This window comes from Panthera tigris, chromosome B4 (genome assembly GCF_018350195.1).
Source record: "Panthera tigris isolate Pti1 chromosome B4, P.tigris_Pti1_mat1.1, whole genome shotgun sequence".
NCBI classification, from domain to species: Eukaryota; Metazoa; Chordata; class Mammalia; order Carnivora; family Felidae; genus Panthera; species Panthera tigris.
Genome location: NC_056666.1, coordinates 24,938,834 through 24,954,654, shown reverse-complemented (window position 1 = coordinate 24,954,654; position 15,821 = coordinate 24,938,834). Strand labels below are relative to the sequence as shown.

General features: G+C 38.6%; 1 long non-coding RNA gene across 1 annotated transcript; it reads left to right on the top strand.

Moving 5' to 3' along the window:
* The first annotated feature begins 1,119 nt into the window (after positions 1-1,119).
* LOC122240253 lies at positions 1,120-15,067 on the top strand. Its single transcript, XR_006219706.1, has 3 exons — positions 1,120-1,164; positions 12,762-12,819; positions 15,000-15,067. It is a non-coding gene; the product is annotated as an uncharacterized LOC122240253 (long non-coding RNA).
* The last annotated feature ends 754 nt before the right edge of the window (positions 15,068-15,821 follow it).

Here is a 15,821-nt window from a genome sequence, read left to right as displayed (position 1 = left end):
GGGCCTGAAGTTTTGGTTTTTATAGCTTTTTGGCTACTGATAAAATTTCTTTAATTTTGTTTATTATTTATTTGATAATTATTAAAGCTTTTTTTTTAATTTTTAGTTTAAGATTTTGATTGTTTGGTGTTTTTTTTTTTTTAAAGAATTCGTCCCCTTGGCACATCTGGGTGGTTCAAGGCAGTTGAGGGTCCAACTCTTGCTTTGGGCTCAAGATCTTGTGATCGTGGGACTGAGTCCCACATCAGACTCTGCACTGAGTGTGGAACCTGCTTAAAATTCTCTCTCCCTACACCTCTCTCCACTGCTTGTGATCTCTCTCAAAAAAAAAAAAAAAAAAAGAGGGAAAGAAAAAGAAAAAGAATTCGTCCTCTTCAAGTTTTCCCATTTTTTTGGTGTGAAGTATTTTGTTTTGTTTTATAATATTCTTTTATCTATTTCATATCTGTAACATCTGAGGTGTGTCTTATTTCCATTTTGGAGTATTGAAGCCTTTCCTTTTTTCTTCTATTGTGTTCCTCCAAATTTATTAAATTTATAACTCTTTTTAAAGACTCAACTTTGGTCTTTTTCGATCCTCTCTATGATCTGCTGATTATACATTTAATTTTTTTATTTCCTTATTTCTCCTTGTTTGGGTTTATTTTTATGTTCTTTTTCTATCTTCTTTAGATGGAGACTTATCTCATTGATTTTCTTTTCTTTCTTTCTTTCTTTTATTTTTAATTGATTTTCAAGTTAGTTAACAGTATAATCTTGGCTTCAGGAGTAGAACCCAGTGATTCATCTCTCACATATGACAGTGCTCATCCTGAAAAGTGCCCTCCTCAAGGCCTGTCACCCATTTAACCCACCCACCAACTATCCCCCATCAACCCTCAGTTTGTTCTCTGTATTTAAGAGTCTCTTATGGTTTGCCTCCCTCTCTGTTTTTATCTTATTGATTTTCAACATTTCTTCTCTGTTATATTCTTTAAGGCTCTGTATTTCCTTATAAGATGACTTTAGTTGAGTCCAATAATCCCAATGCCCCATGTGAATTGTTGCGACAGTTTAGAATCCCAAGGAGTCTTATCCACAGATCAGTTCTGCACCCACCTGTCAACTCTATCCCATGGGCTTCCACTGAATAGAGAGAAGTGGTAAGCCAAAGCCTCGGAGCAGGTAAGGAGGACTGAGAGAAAACTCTCTGAGTATTTCATTCAGTACAAGGCACTGACTGGCAGCTTCCTATAGCTAGGGGAGGGCAGAATGCTGAGACAAAGACCCCATGGGTCTTCTCTGAGTGTGCTGCATAGGCTGGGGTAAGACACTGAGAGATCTCCTGAGGCCCTCAGAGTAGGAATCATAATTGACAATCAAAAAGCACTTCCCACTGACCCAAAGAGTTGGTAGCTAGCCTGTAAAGCAGAAAGGGATCTTCCATGGTTTAGAAAGCCAGTGACTTGATTATAAAGCAAAGAGACACCTACAGGGTCCCAAGCCCTGCTAAAGGGAAAGTGCTGGTCCTGCCCTCAAAACATCTGAAGCTAGTGATGACCTGAATCTACCAGTTCGGCAATGAAGTCCACACTCAGCTCAACTAAAGATTAGATCAAGAGCGCCTGGGTGGCTCAGTTGGTTGAGCATTTGACTTTGGATCAGGTCATGATCTCACCATTCATGAGTTTGAGCCCCAAATGGGGCTCTGTGCTAACAGCTCAGAGCCTGAAGTCTGCTTCGGATTCTGTGTCTCCCTCTCTCTCTGCTTCTCCCCTGCTCATGCTCTGTCTCTATCCTCAAAAAATAAACATAAAAAAAAAATTTTTTAAGATTAGATCAACTCAGGCCCCTACATTTACTTTCTGGGAGAAAATATTATTTTCCTCTTCATTGTTCTTTCACACATAATTGCCTGATCTAATATTAAAAATTATGATACATTCAAAGAAGCAAGAAAATGTGAGCTATGGTTGAAAAAAGAAGCAATCAATAAAAATGAACCTAGAGACAGCCCAGATGGTGGGCTTATCAGACAGAGACTTTAAAATAACTATAATAGGGGTGCCTGGGTGGCTGAGTCGGTTAAGCATCCAGCTCTTGATTTCAGCTCAGGTCATGATCTCATGGTTCATGGTTTTGAGTCCCACATCAGGCTCTGCCCTGACAGCAGAGCATGCTTGGGATTCTGTCTCTCTCCCAATTTCTCTGCCCCTCCTCTGCCTCATACACATTCTCTCTCTCTCTCTCTCTCTCTCTCTCTCTCTCTCTCAAAGTTAAAATAAAATAACTATAAAAATATGTAAAAGGATCTAGTGATTAAAAATTGGGCAATGCATAAATACATGGGCAATAGCCACAGAGAGCAGGAAATTATAAGAACAAATAGAAATGTTAGAAATAAAAACATAACAGATATGAGACTCAGCAGACTAGACAAAGCAGAGAAAAAGAAATCAGTGAGCTTGTAGTCAAGTCAATTGAAATTATTAAAGTTAAACTAAATGGAGGTGAGGAGGGGTGGAAGGGGGTTAAAAACAAGAATCTGAGTTCTGTGGGGCAATAACAATAATGACTGAATGTTGTGCATGTAACTCAGTCCCAGAGGGAGAAGAGAGAGAGTAGAACATGGGGAAAATCTGAAGAAATAATGGTTGAGAAATTTCTTGGTTTGATGATACCAGCCCACAGATCCAAGAATCTCAGGGGACTCCAAGCAGGATAAACACAAAGAAAATTGCTCCTGGACACATCAAGTCAAACTGTTAAAAAACAAAGACAAAGAGCAGATCTTATGAGTGTTCACGGAGGCGGGGGGGGGGGGGGGGGGATGGGGGGGGATGGGGGGGGCAGGAGTTACTTTAGGAGAAATAATGATGAAAATGATGGCTGAATTCTCCCAGAAACAATGAAAAGCAGAAAACACCAGAACCACATCTTTAAAGTCCTGAAAGGGGAAAACTAACAAACTAAAATTCTATATCCAGCAAAAATTTCCTTTAAAAATGAAGACAAGGTAAAGACAGTTTCAAACACTGAAACTAAGAGAATTCATTGCCAATAGACTGTCACCACAAGAAATGCTAACACAACATTTTTAGGCCGAAAGGAAATTATACTGAATGGAAGAAAATCTGCAGACAAAATGAAGAGCACTCAAAAGGGTAAATATGTGGGTTTAGACCAACCCAGCATAAAAGCGTGGCTTTGATACCCAAGCCGTGGTCACCAATACTTTGCCCTAATGGAAGTGATACGGTAGTGGGGACCTGTCCCCCTACAGTGTGAGCTCTCCAACGGTGGTCAAAAGTTGGCCACCATCTCTGTCCCTTTGTGACATTTCTGATAGCTTCCCCGACAGACACTGTTCTTGGGGCTCTTCCGTTCTTTCCTCTTGACTATAGTTATTTTGTAAAAATCATTTTATACTGAAACTCATCACTCTACTTGCCAGCAGTATGGCAGGAGTTTTAGAGTCTGAGTAGATATAGGAAAAAAAAAAAAAAAAAAAAGGCTTGTGGTGGGGCTGGAGGTGGGTAAGTCAAGAAAGGCTGTAACTGACCAGCTTAGAGCAGAGCTCATGTACAGCAGGGAGACGGCTGAATGCCTCTTTGGTGTTTTAGTCCAAGAGACCTCCTTGTTCTGGGCAGGCACTGGAGGTAAATCAAAGCCTTTTTCTTTCTTTATTGATGTTATCCCTGCTGCTTTAGTTTAGAATTCACAGCACACAGAGCCCCAGAATTTGTTGCTTAGCCCACCCCCAGTGATATAATAGCACAATTGTGTTTCAACTTTGCAAACAGTCTTTTTTTTTCCCCCTTACTTTCTTGTACTGTTCCCAGTTTTTGTCCTTTTGGGTATCTTCTTGGGTATTTTAATGGGAAAGTTACAGAGGTCCCACCAGGTAAGTATAGTCTGTTTTTGTTTTTACTTTTAGTATTTGAATTTTTATATTTACAGGAAAGCTGAAATAATTTTACAGGGAAAATTCTACCTACAGTATTGCTTTTCCTTATTATTGATAAATTCCAAGTTTTAGACACATATTACAATAGATTTTACTTTAAACAGATTGTTGTTCTGCATATTCTCAGAACCTGTGAGCATTAGGTATGCTTTAAAATATTCATAATAAAAAACAATTAACCAGAGAAATAAAAACTGGAGTGTATATAATTAGGCTATAAATAATATGTCTGCATTACATTAATAAATGCAGAAATAAAGCAATCATTTCAACTTCCAATGTTTTAAAACTTTTTTGTGAGAGTTATTTGCATAATTTTTTGTAATAATCCACCTCATTCCATAGATAAAAAATTAGCTGGATCAGGGGAAAGAAGAAATAAGTGACTTTGATGTCAACCTTGGGCCTATGTTGTTCCAAGTAAAAATTTACCTAAAATACAAATCAGTCTTAGAATTCAAGAGATCTCCTTTTGCAGATGATTTTTAAAGGTTATTATACAGTCATACGGTCTCATGCCAGGTGATGATGACAAGAATGAGAAGCTTCTTCCTGGCCTTTGTGATTCATCACCTTCCAACACTTTCAAGATTGGGAGAAAACACCAACAGCAGCCAATGGGGTGACTTTTAAAGTCCTTTAAAAAGAGCACTTAAACTCCAATTTTTTTTAAAAGGGTATATTTTATACCAAAACTTTGGTTGCAATATTCTTCCACTTTACGTTTCCACCCCTGCAATACGGCATTTTAAACATCCCAGCCAAGGGACCATAAAGCATTCTTACTCTTATATAACAATTCCCCACATAGTATTTTTTTTTTAATTACATTCCCCTGGCACACATTACAAAGAAGTTTTCCTACAGATCAAAACCAAAAGCTTGGACGGAGCCAACGTTCCTTTCCACTTGAATCACCACCCACCTGGGCCTGACTCGGGCTGGCAGTCCAAAGGGAAAATACTGCCTAAGTGCATTACAACTTCTGGATGTGTCCCCTGCTCAGGTGCACAGGACCAGATTAACCTGGAGAGGCGACAAGGCAAATGTGACTGGAGATGAATTCTGGGAGGCATTCATCTCAGGACTTAGGGTAGCCCAACCATTTGGCAAGGAGTAAGCAGAAATGACTTTTGAGTCGCACAATTTGAGAAAGAACAAGGTTGTTCGTGATTCCAAACTCTTGCCAGAACTTGCTGAAGCTTTTCAGCTAGAAATGCTTTCAAGACAAGACTTTTCCTCCTGGAGAAGCTTAAGACCTGAAAACCAGCCATCTTTTGATATTATGAAACTTCACAATATATAAAATTTTAAAACAAAGACTCATGTTCAAGAATTATATTAAAATTAAAAGAAGCTAGAATTGAGCTGCTCTTTGCCTTTAGAGATCCCTTTCGACTCTAAGTTTTTATATACCACAAGTAGAATCTTTGTTCAAATTAACTTGCAGGAAAAGGAAGGGGAGTTTTATTAGATAATTATTGTTCTTTCCTTTCTCCCATCGACCGGATTTTGCCAGGTGAGTAAACAGTGTCCGTTGGCTGAGTCTTTCTAGCTTTAAATATCATTAGCACTCTTAAGCCTCCAGGATATTGCTTATTTAGGACAGGTATTAATTACTCTCTACCCAAGGGCTTAGCGATGTGGTGGGTCTCTTGACAAGTTGGTGAGGAGTAGGTGGTATATGCTTTATGTGGGGTTAGTCAAGAGCCCAGAAGCCTAGGAGACCGTGTCGGTTGCTCTTGGAGATTTCCTCCATGTGACTGTTTGGAGAACTATGATAGTGTTTCCAGCTGCTCCCTTTGGTGGCTGGATAGATGAAGACAAGTTACTTAATCTCTAAGGCCCATTTCCTCATCTGTAAAATGGGGCTAATAGTAATGCCTACATCATAGCACTGTTTTCAGGATTAATGACGTATGGAGAGCACGAAGTAAATGTTAAACATATGTTAGCATTACTATCAGAGGTGTGTGTGTGTGTGTGTGTGTGTGTGTGTGTGACTCATGGAAGTGCATGAAGACCAATTTTTACTTTGTGCCAGTAGGATTTCACAGTCAGCTTTTTTCAGATATATGATGTTTTCAAATTTTTTTCACGACTGTGAAAAGATCACAAAAACAGAAGCAGTGAGTGATATCTGAGGCAGAGGGAGAATAGGGATCGCCTAGAATTGCTGCTCCCAACATCCCTTCCGGTTCCCATCATCACTGAAAGCTACCTTTTGGGACCAAGAGAAAGCACTCTTGGGAGCCTCTATGAAGCAGGCTTTGCGCGTGCATGTGTTTTTATTCTTCAACAAATACACAAAGCTCTGCTTTGGGGATACATGTCATAGATCCACAGAAAGAAATCGGTAGAAACATTATGGCCCTAAAAATCTCCATAGGGACTTCACTAATGCTAGGTTATTTATGCTGCATATATTTATGAAGAGACCCTTAAAACCCAAGAAAGTGACCCAAATAGGCACAACATGAACATGTTTTTAATGTCACTAGTGTCCAGATGGCTACAGTTTAGTTTCAAATAAATTCATGATAAATGAAATTACAGAATGCAGTTTCTGTCCCCATGAGATGGTTTTATTGTTTTTGTATCAATTTTTCCAAGTACATTTTCAATGTAGAGGCTCGTATACCTAGTGATAAAAATCACTGGATATTAGGAAATGAACTACATTGAAAGATACTCAGATTCTTGGGAATTTTAGCTTTTTCTTTCATAGTTTATTTTTTCTAAAAGAAAAATGTAATCAGTTTTTCCTTTTCGTTGCCAGAGAAACACGGAAGGACTCTATTTTATTCACATTTGAAAGATGTTGTAATCTCACACTCTGGATGCTGACTCGTATTCAGACATTCTGAGCCACGAGGGAACTCTGCTCACAAACACTCAAATTTATAATGTGGCTCTGACATCACAGGGTATTATTTTATTGTTCCATTGGCCAAATAGCAGGGAAAAGAGTCAGATATTCAAGATGACTCTACTAAATATTAACAACATCTCTTAGCATTTATAACACATTCTATTCTGGTATCACCCATGGTGCTGGAAGAAAAGATTTTTTTCTAGTTTACATAAGTTCTTGATTTTCATCTTCTGAGATGCTACAATGTATACAGAGATCCCAGAAAAGCACAGGTGTCTTATTTTTACGCACAGACAGGGCATGAAATTTAAAGGCTTTAGTCCAGCCACTGTTGTGAATATATTTCTATGTAAATCTCCCAATCTAACATTAGATTAATGCTTTAATTTTGCCATAATGCAGATACTTCAGAGAAATGATAAAACCAGGAGGAATTTCAACAGTCTAATTAGTAAAAGATTGCTAATTTCTTAAAACTGGAAGTCTTCCAATTTCTTTTAGACATATTTTACCAGGAGATATTTATAAACAGGAACACAATTCCTAATCGTGCTCTACAACAGGAATACACTAGCTTAAAATATTGATGGAATAGTATAACTTTTGAAACTCAAGGACCGATGTTACCAACTGTCTGTCAATTGAGAATATTAACAAGTAAACCCCTACCATTTATTACCCCAACATCATCTCATCTCAAATGTAACATGTCCAAAAACAAAACTCTTGATCCCTTCCTGCCAACACAAATCTGTTTCTCCAGTGTCATCCAGCTTTGCAAATGGCATCACCAATCACCCAAAAATGTTTGCTTAAGCCAAAGGCTTAGAAGTTATTCCTGACTCCTTTTTTAATCTCTCTGATACCCAACATCCAATTTGGCAGCAAATTCCTTTCGCTCTACCTTTCCCAATTATCCCCAATCCAAACACTTCTTCGCTCCTTGATCTCCTAACACTCTGAGGCTAAGCCATCATTATTTCTAGCCTGATCTACAGCAGTAGGTTCCTAACTAGTCCCCTACTTCCCTTCTTGCACCTAATATTTAGCACCTGATATTCTCCACACAGCTGCCAGAGTAATCCTTTTCAAAAATGAATTCGACTATTTCACTTCCCTGCCCCAAATCCTCCTCTGGCTTCCCATCACATTAGACTAGCCCCAAGTTCCTTCTGTGGCCTACAGGGCTCTACATGATCTGGCTCCTGCTTACCCCTCCAGCCTAATGCTCACTCTCCCCCTGCCTCACTCACTCCACCCAAACATACAACCTTCCCATCCTGAGAGCACACCCAGCACACACTCACTCCAGGACTTGACCTGTGTGGTCCATCTACTTGGACTGCACTTCGGATATGCTCTTGGCTCACAATCTGTTTTCAGGTCTCTTCTCGCGTGACTATGTCAGAGAGGCAGTCTCTCATCACCTCCCTAAAGTAGCATCTATGCCACTCTCCAACCTAGTGGTTCTCAAGTCTGGCTGTACATTAGACCTACCTGAGGAGTTTAAAATCCAGATGACCAAACTGCACTCCAGGGCAACCAAAATAGAATCCCTTCAGCTGGGACCAAGGCATCAGCATTTTTTAAAGCTGCCAGGTGTTTCCAGTGTTGAGCCAAGGTTGAGCGCCACTGCTTAAACTCCTGACCCTGCTTCATTTTTCTTTATAGCCTTTATTACTATCAACAGAACATGTATTTGTTTGCTTTCTGGAATTCGCTCTTGTGTTAAGAGACTTCCTGTGTTTCCTTCATTGCTAACACCTTAAGACCTAGAACAGTTTCTTGAAAATTATAAGAACTCTTAATTAATTTCATAAAATTTCTCAAAACTTTCATAAAAGGGCATTCCCCTCCACCAAAACAGAAAGAAGGTAATCTCAGAAAGAAAAAGATAGTCCTTTCCAAGAAAGAAAGTTTGAGTTTATACTAATTTTTTTAACTCTGAATTCAAAAACAATGTGATGTTACATTGTGTGTCATGTAATTATTTTCCTTTAAATGTTTCTAATATGCGAGTCTGTATTCAACATTGCAAGAGAAGTAGAACTGAAATGTCCAGCTTGTTCGGTTACTTTTTTTTTTTTTAAGTTCATTTCTTTATTTGGAGAGAGAGAGAGAAAGAGTGCATACATGAGCAGGGGAGGGGCAGAGAGAGAGAGGGAGAGAGAATCCCAAGCAGGCTCTGTGATGACAGCACAGAGCCTGACTTGGTGCTCAAGCCCACGAACCGTGAGATCATGACCTGAGCTGAAACCACGAAGTCAGACGCTTAATGAATGACTGAATGACCCAGGCGTCCTCGGTTTACTTCATTTTTATTGCTGTATCTAAAATGGAAGCAACACTCACTACTAGTTTACTAAGCTTGAGACTGTCTCCCAAGATATGAAGAGGAGCTCAAAAGACAGATCCCACTCTTCACTGTCCAAAGTTTAGGGCTTAGAGCCAGGTATGAGTGATGACTGGGTGTTGGATGGCTCTGTCATATCTTTCAAGCCTTGAGTAGTCAAACAGCTGGGACTATTCTTTCTCTTGGTCCTGGGGGATGAGGGGGTGAATTCTGGGGAGTGGAGGAGGCAAGAGAAATGGATGTAATCCTTCTGAGTACACAGTTATCGAGGAAGAAAAGCACACTCCTCACCATCTTAAAGGGGAAGCAAGTATCACATATGAGCAAAGCCTAGTACTGGTTTCCATTAATGTCTTCAGCAAGGAAGAAACTTTCTCTTCTACTTCCACCAGCAGAAAGTGGAACAGGTAAAGCTGTTTGCATGGAGCTTCATCCTCTAACAGCTGTGAATATCTTATGTCATGAGAAAGCCCAGATAGAAGACATGAACAGACATTTCTCCAAAGAGGACACACACATGGCCAACACATACATGGAAAGATGCTTAACATCACTCATCATCAGGGAAAGGCAAATCAGAACCACAATGAAATGTCACTTCACACCTATGAGAATGGCTGAAATCAAGAACACAAAAAACAAATGTTGGTAAGGATGTGGAGAAAAAGGAATCCTAGTGCACTGATGGTAAGAATGCAAACTGGTGCAGCCACTGTGGAAAACAGTACGGAGATTCTTCAAAAAATTAGAAATAGAACTACCATATGATTCAGGAATCACACCACTGGGTATTTACCCAAAGAGTATGAAAACACTAATTCAGAAAGATATATACACCATTATGTTTGCTGCAGCATTATTTACAATAGCCAGACTATAGAAGCAGCCCAAGTGTCCATCAACAGGTGAAACAATAAAGATGTGTCACTCACACACACACACACACACACACACACACACACTGGCATATTACTGAGCCATAAAAAAGAATGAAACCCTGACATTTGCAACGAAGAGGATGGAGTATTATACTAAGTGAAACAAGTCAGTTATAAAAAGACAAATACCACACGATTTCACTTATATGTGGAATTTAAGAAACAAAACAACTGAACAAAGAGAAAAAAAGACAGAGACAAACCAAAAAATAGATTCTTTTCTTTAATCCTTTTTTTTTTTATTAAGTAAACTTTACACCCAAGATCAAGAGTCATGTGCTCTACTGACTGAGCCAGCCAGGTGCCCCCCCCCCAAAAAACAAACTCTTAAACTGTAGAGAACAAACTGATCATTACCAGAAGGCAGGTGGGTAGGTAGATGGGTGAAATCGGTGAAGGGGATTAAGATGAACACTTAATCATGATGAGCACTGAGTAACGTGTAGAATTGTTGAATCACTATATTTAATACCTGAAATTAATATCACACTGGATGTTAACTATACTGAATTTAAAATAAAATAAAATAGGAAGCCCAGTGCCATTGTGTAGCTCTGAAAGGAAGAAAGGGTGTCCTCAACTCCTGATTAAATTGGGCATATCCCAATTAGAGGAGCAGGGCATTTTTTGGTCCTTGGATAATCTGTCTTCCATCTAGGCTGTATCCTGGGGAAATGAATTTTTAAACAATTTGTCTCTTCTCAGTATCTAAGATAATCACAGGAGACAAGCTAATTTACCTCACCAAAGGAAAAACCAGTTCAGAGGGTTCTTTCAACCATATTCTATAGGGTTTGTTCATTTGTTTTTTAATAGCAATACACAGACTACACTCCACTTATAAATTTCAAACTACATAGAATTAAAATGTAGAAATTTGCCAATTCTACATTATCCATTCATTCTTCAAGGGCAACTGCTATCTGCAGTTTGGGGTGAATCCTGGACATTTTCTATGTATATTACACAGACAGACACACACACACACACACACACACACACACACACACACACACACACACATAATTACTTCCTTCATTCTATGATGCCATCAAATGTAAAACCCAGGACTAAACTGGAACCATTCCCTGAGGCTACAGTCCTTTCCTACTGACCCTTTACCCCAAGGGTAGGCACAGGCAATCCTTCAATTCTCTATAGTAAGAGTGATTTTAGGTCCTTTATCTCTGCAGCAAGGGTTTCTCTAGGGTCTTCTATGCTTTTCTCAAGCCCAGCCAGTAGTCTTTGACTGTTGTTCTAAATTCTTGTTCCAATATATTGCTTATATCTGTTTTGAGCAAGTCCCAGCTGTGATTTCTTCTTGACCTTTCTTTTGGGGAGAATTCAACAAAAACAGGTCAACACCAGTTTCATAGTGAAACTTGCAAAATACGAAGAAAAAGAGAGAATTCTGAGAGCAGCTAGGAGCAAAAGGTCCTTAATGTACAGTAAGACTGAGAGACCCAGGAGGCAACTGTTTACAGAGCACTACTGATGTTCCAAGGGAAACTGGCAGGAATTACATAACAGTCAAGAAATGAAACTAAACTAGATATTGCACATTATTGCTCTGGGATTAGACAGCCCAGGTTCATATCCTAGCTTTTCTACTCGTTAATGGTACGACACTAGGCAAATTACCTAAGTGTCTCAATTTCCCATTGGTAAAAGGGGGATAATAACAGTACCTACCTTTAGTGTTATTCACAGGATTATATTAAATACATGTGAAGAGCTTTGAGCTACACTGGGCAAAAGTGCTGAGCATGTATTAAATTTTAGCATCTCTTCCTAAAACCCACAGCTTATACCATAAGGCAGGAATCAGCAAACTTTTTCAGTAAAAGGCTACATAGTAAATATTTTTGGCTTTGGGATCCATATGGTCTCTGTCACAACTACCCAGCTCTGCCATGAGGGAAAGGAGCCATAGGCACTATGCAAATGAATGGGCATGACACGTTCCAATAGAATGTGATCTGTGGACACTGAAATTGAAATTTCATGTAATCTTCACATGTCAGGAAATATTATTTCTAAAAATGTATTTCTCAGCCATTTTTAGGTAAAAAAACATTCTTAGCTCCTGGGCTATACAAAACTAGGTGGTGGGCTGGGTTTGGACTATGGGCTGCAGTTTACTAACATTCTGCTTCCCCTCTCCACCCCGCCCACTACCACAGGATCTCCTATTGGCTGCTTCACTCACACCTTGACTCTGCCAGGCCAATGACCATGCATATCAAGGCTCCCCTGAGTCTTCTCTTTTCATGTCCCCAGTTTCCTGTTTGCCCATTTTTCTTCCATAGGAAAAATGCAAAATTCAGTAATACGCATGGACCCTCTGTCTCAGTCTCCAAGCTCTGAGTTTTGAGCCCTAGCCCCGCCATTGCAAATTCCACATAAGTTGTAGAAGAAACCCTGCCTTCTGTTAGGGAAATATCTACACCTATAGCTATAGTATACCTATATGATAATTATTGCACTATACTTAATTGTTTGAATCTACCAATTTGTTTTTCTTTTGTTAACGAATATTTGTATTATATTGTTTCCAGTTTCAGGTTTTCATTATTACAAAAAATGCTGCATTTCTCATATAATCCTCAAATTCTGGGAGATGGGAACTTTTCTCTTTTTTTTTAACAGATGAAGAATGGAGAGAGGCACAGGGAACTGAAGTAACTTGCTAAGCTTATTTATGCAGGTAGGAAGTGGAAAAGGTAGAATTCTAATCCAGAGCCTATATTGTTTACTACCTTCTGTTGTCTTTCTGCCAAAAAAGGGGAAATATATATTAACCTTTATTTAATAGATTAAGTAAGATGTTGGAGGGGTTCTACAGAGAGTGCATACCAGGGGTTTTGGTAATGTTTGTAACATACTATTTCCTCAGCTTAAGTCATGGATTCATAGGTGTTTATTTTTGTGCTTCTTAATTTACATTGGTGTTGCATATGCTTTTTCATATGTATCATCCATTGCACAATGAAAACTATAAAAAAAATCCTGGTACCAGGGCACTTGTGGCTCAGGCAGTTGAGGATCCAACTCTTGATTTTGGCTCAAGTTATGATCCCAGGGTTGTAGGATTAGCCCTGCAGGGAGCTCAACGCTGAGCATGGAGCTTGCTTGGGATTCTTTCTCCTTCTCCCTCTACCCGTTCCTGGCCTGTGTGTGCAAGCAGGCACATGTGTGCTTATTCTCTCTCTAAAAAAAAATAATAATAAATAAAATAAAAAATAAAAAATACTGGCACCAGTATAAAGATGTGTGGGTAAAATCTAAAGACAAGTTCTTTAGATTGGTTCAAGGTTTTTAATCTATTCCAACATGGCTGGGGAAAGGAGAGATTGGAATGGTGATTTAGGAACCCATGAAGAGCAAATCTCATTTGGTCACATAGTGGTCTCCATGAGAATTGTTTATCTGGCACCCTTTTCCAAGAACTGCCCTTTTCCCAAAATACATGGTTATAGTGAGAGGCACTGTGACCCCAATTTTGAGACATAGTTGGTTGGACCAAGAGTGGTTACTTGAGCCAAGACGTTGTTTCTGTGAACACTCATTTCCTGACCTCAGCCAATTAGCCTGTAAGTAGGCACATGACTCAGGCTAAGCGAATTAGTGTCCTTTCCCAGAATCTTAGAACTGGAATTGGGAATCTATGGAGATTTAAACTTAGACCTGCTAGTAGATTTTTCAAGAAAAATTCATTTGCATTAGAAGAAGGAAGCCAAGGCAGACAGAAAAACAGGTAAACCACAGGAGTTTTGATGGCATTCAAGGCTTGGTCCCAGATGTTCCCAAGGCGAAGCTAAACCCCAGAACTTACAAGCTAAGTTGTTTTGTAAGAGTCCACAGTATATATTTAACAAATTCTTTTTTAAGTACTTTAAAAAAAAAAGTTTCTTTCACTTATACCTAACAAAGACGTAATTCCTTTGTCAATGAATCGACAGTGCTGTAAAAGTTACAAAACAGCAATCAAGGTAATGAGTACTGTTTCTTTGATGGCCACTGAAAATGTAATAGGTTATAGACCCAGGACAAGTATTTCTACTCAACAGTCAAAGGGAAGTACAGTTAGCAAACCAAGAAGTATAATCTATTTAGTTATGATGTAAAAACAAAGGTCAAGTCACCAGAGTTGCAGAACTTCCTTTGCTTAAAAAAAAAAAGAAAAGAAAAGAAAAGAAAGAAAAAAATTGAGAAGGAAAGTAGGAATAATGGATCCCAATTAGTAGGAATAAACCACATAAACTCTCCTTTGTATAACGTCTCATTTTATGTAAAATAAAAGAGGTAGACCAGATAACTCCCTAGCTCTTCACTAGCTCTAAAATCTTTTAGCTTTGTTAAAAATATCAGTGGTAACTGATAAATGTTTGAAAGCCCTGAAAATATTATTTCCATATTGAACATAACTGTCAAAAATGGAGGTCTTAGCTGACTTAGTTTCAATGGCAAAATCAGACCAAGTGCTTCAAAATATTCTTTACAGGTTAGCTAACAAATTTGTGTTAATGACAAATTGTTACTAGCTCTCAGATGTGATTTGTGAAGTATAAGTTGTAGTTTATGCTTTTTAGGTACTAAAAATTCATAGAAATACTGCATAAAGATCTAAGAAAGAAAGCAAAATCAAATCCCTATCATTTCATTTCTGTATGGCTTTTAATTTAAAAGTGCTACACAGCTCAAGATCTAATTCATATTTATTTTCATTTTAAAGTTTGTCTATTTTTCATTTCACACCAGTGGTTCACTTTATCATGAATACTTTATTCATTAGTACAATATGTGTATATATATAATTAGAATAAAGATCACCAAACATTTTGACAAGTGTGGAAAATAGTAGTTAATGTTTTCCATCTGCTACAGGGTATGTCACCAAAAGAACCATTGATCCTACAGAATAAGGAAACACCTACACAAGTACATGACAGAAATATAAATGTCTAATGAATTAATTTTGATCATTTGCTTATACATTTTTGTAAATGTTACCATATGTTGTTTAAATTACCTGTTATGAAAATCAGCGCCTGAATTTTGTCACTTCCAGAGCTTCAGTCTGGAAAATATTTTAAAACTGAAATTATTTTATTTCTGTAAGTGTATTGTCATTTATTTCTAAATATCTCGTTTCTAAAATTAAAGGTAAGAGTTCCGAAATCTCTTCCTTATAACAGCTTTAGTAGTGTTTCTGCAAAATTTTTTGTTTGGTAGACTTAAGTTCTCTCAAGAGTCAAAACCAAGAACTATACCTAATGACCTCAAATTCGGACTACAAACTGCAGAAAGGGAATGCAGAATGCTTCATACCCTTAGTCTGCAGGCCTGAAAAGCACCGCAGATTACCCATGTTCTAGGAGCTTGCCAGCATGGCTGCATGTGGGGACCCATCTGTCCTTACTGTACCCCATCTTTCCCAGGGATTGTGCTGGAGGCAGACGGCTCAGTCAGGACACCACAGGAAAGTCTAAGAAACTCTTTCTAGATGAGTCCCTTTCACTGAACTGGCACGAAAGTAGAGATCAGAAAGGCATAACCAAAACAATTGCTTTCTATATATTATAAACACTGGCATAGTTATCTTGTGGTGCACTGGGCATTTATTGAGTTTGTACAAGGTGCTAGCACTATTTTACACTACTTAGAAGCAAGGACTCTGGTTAGTCCCCACGTAACTTGCCCAAAGTT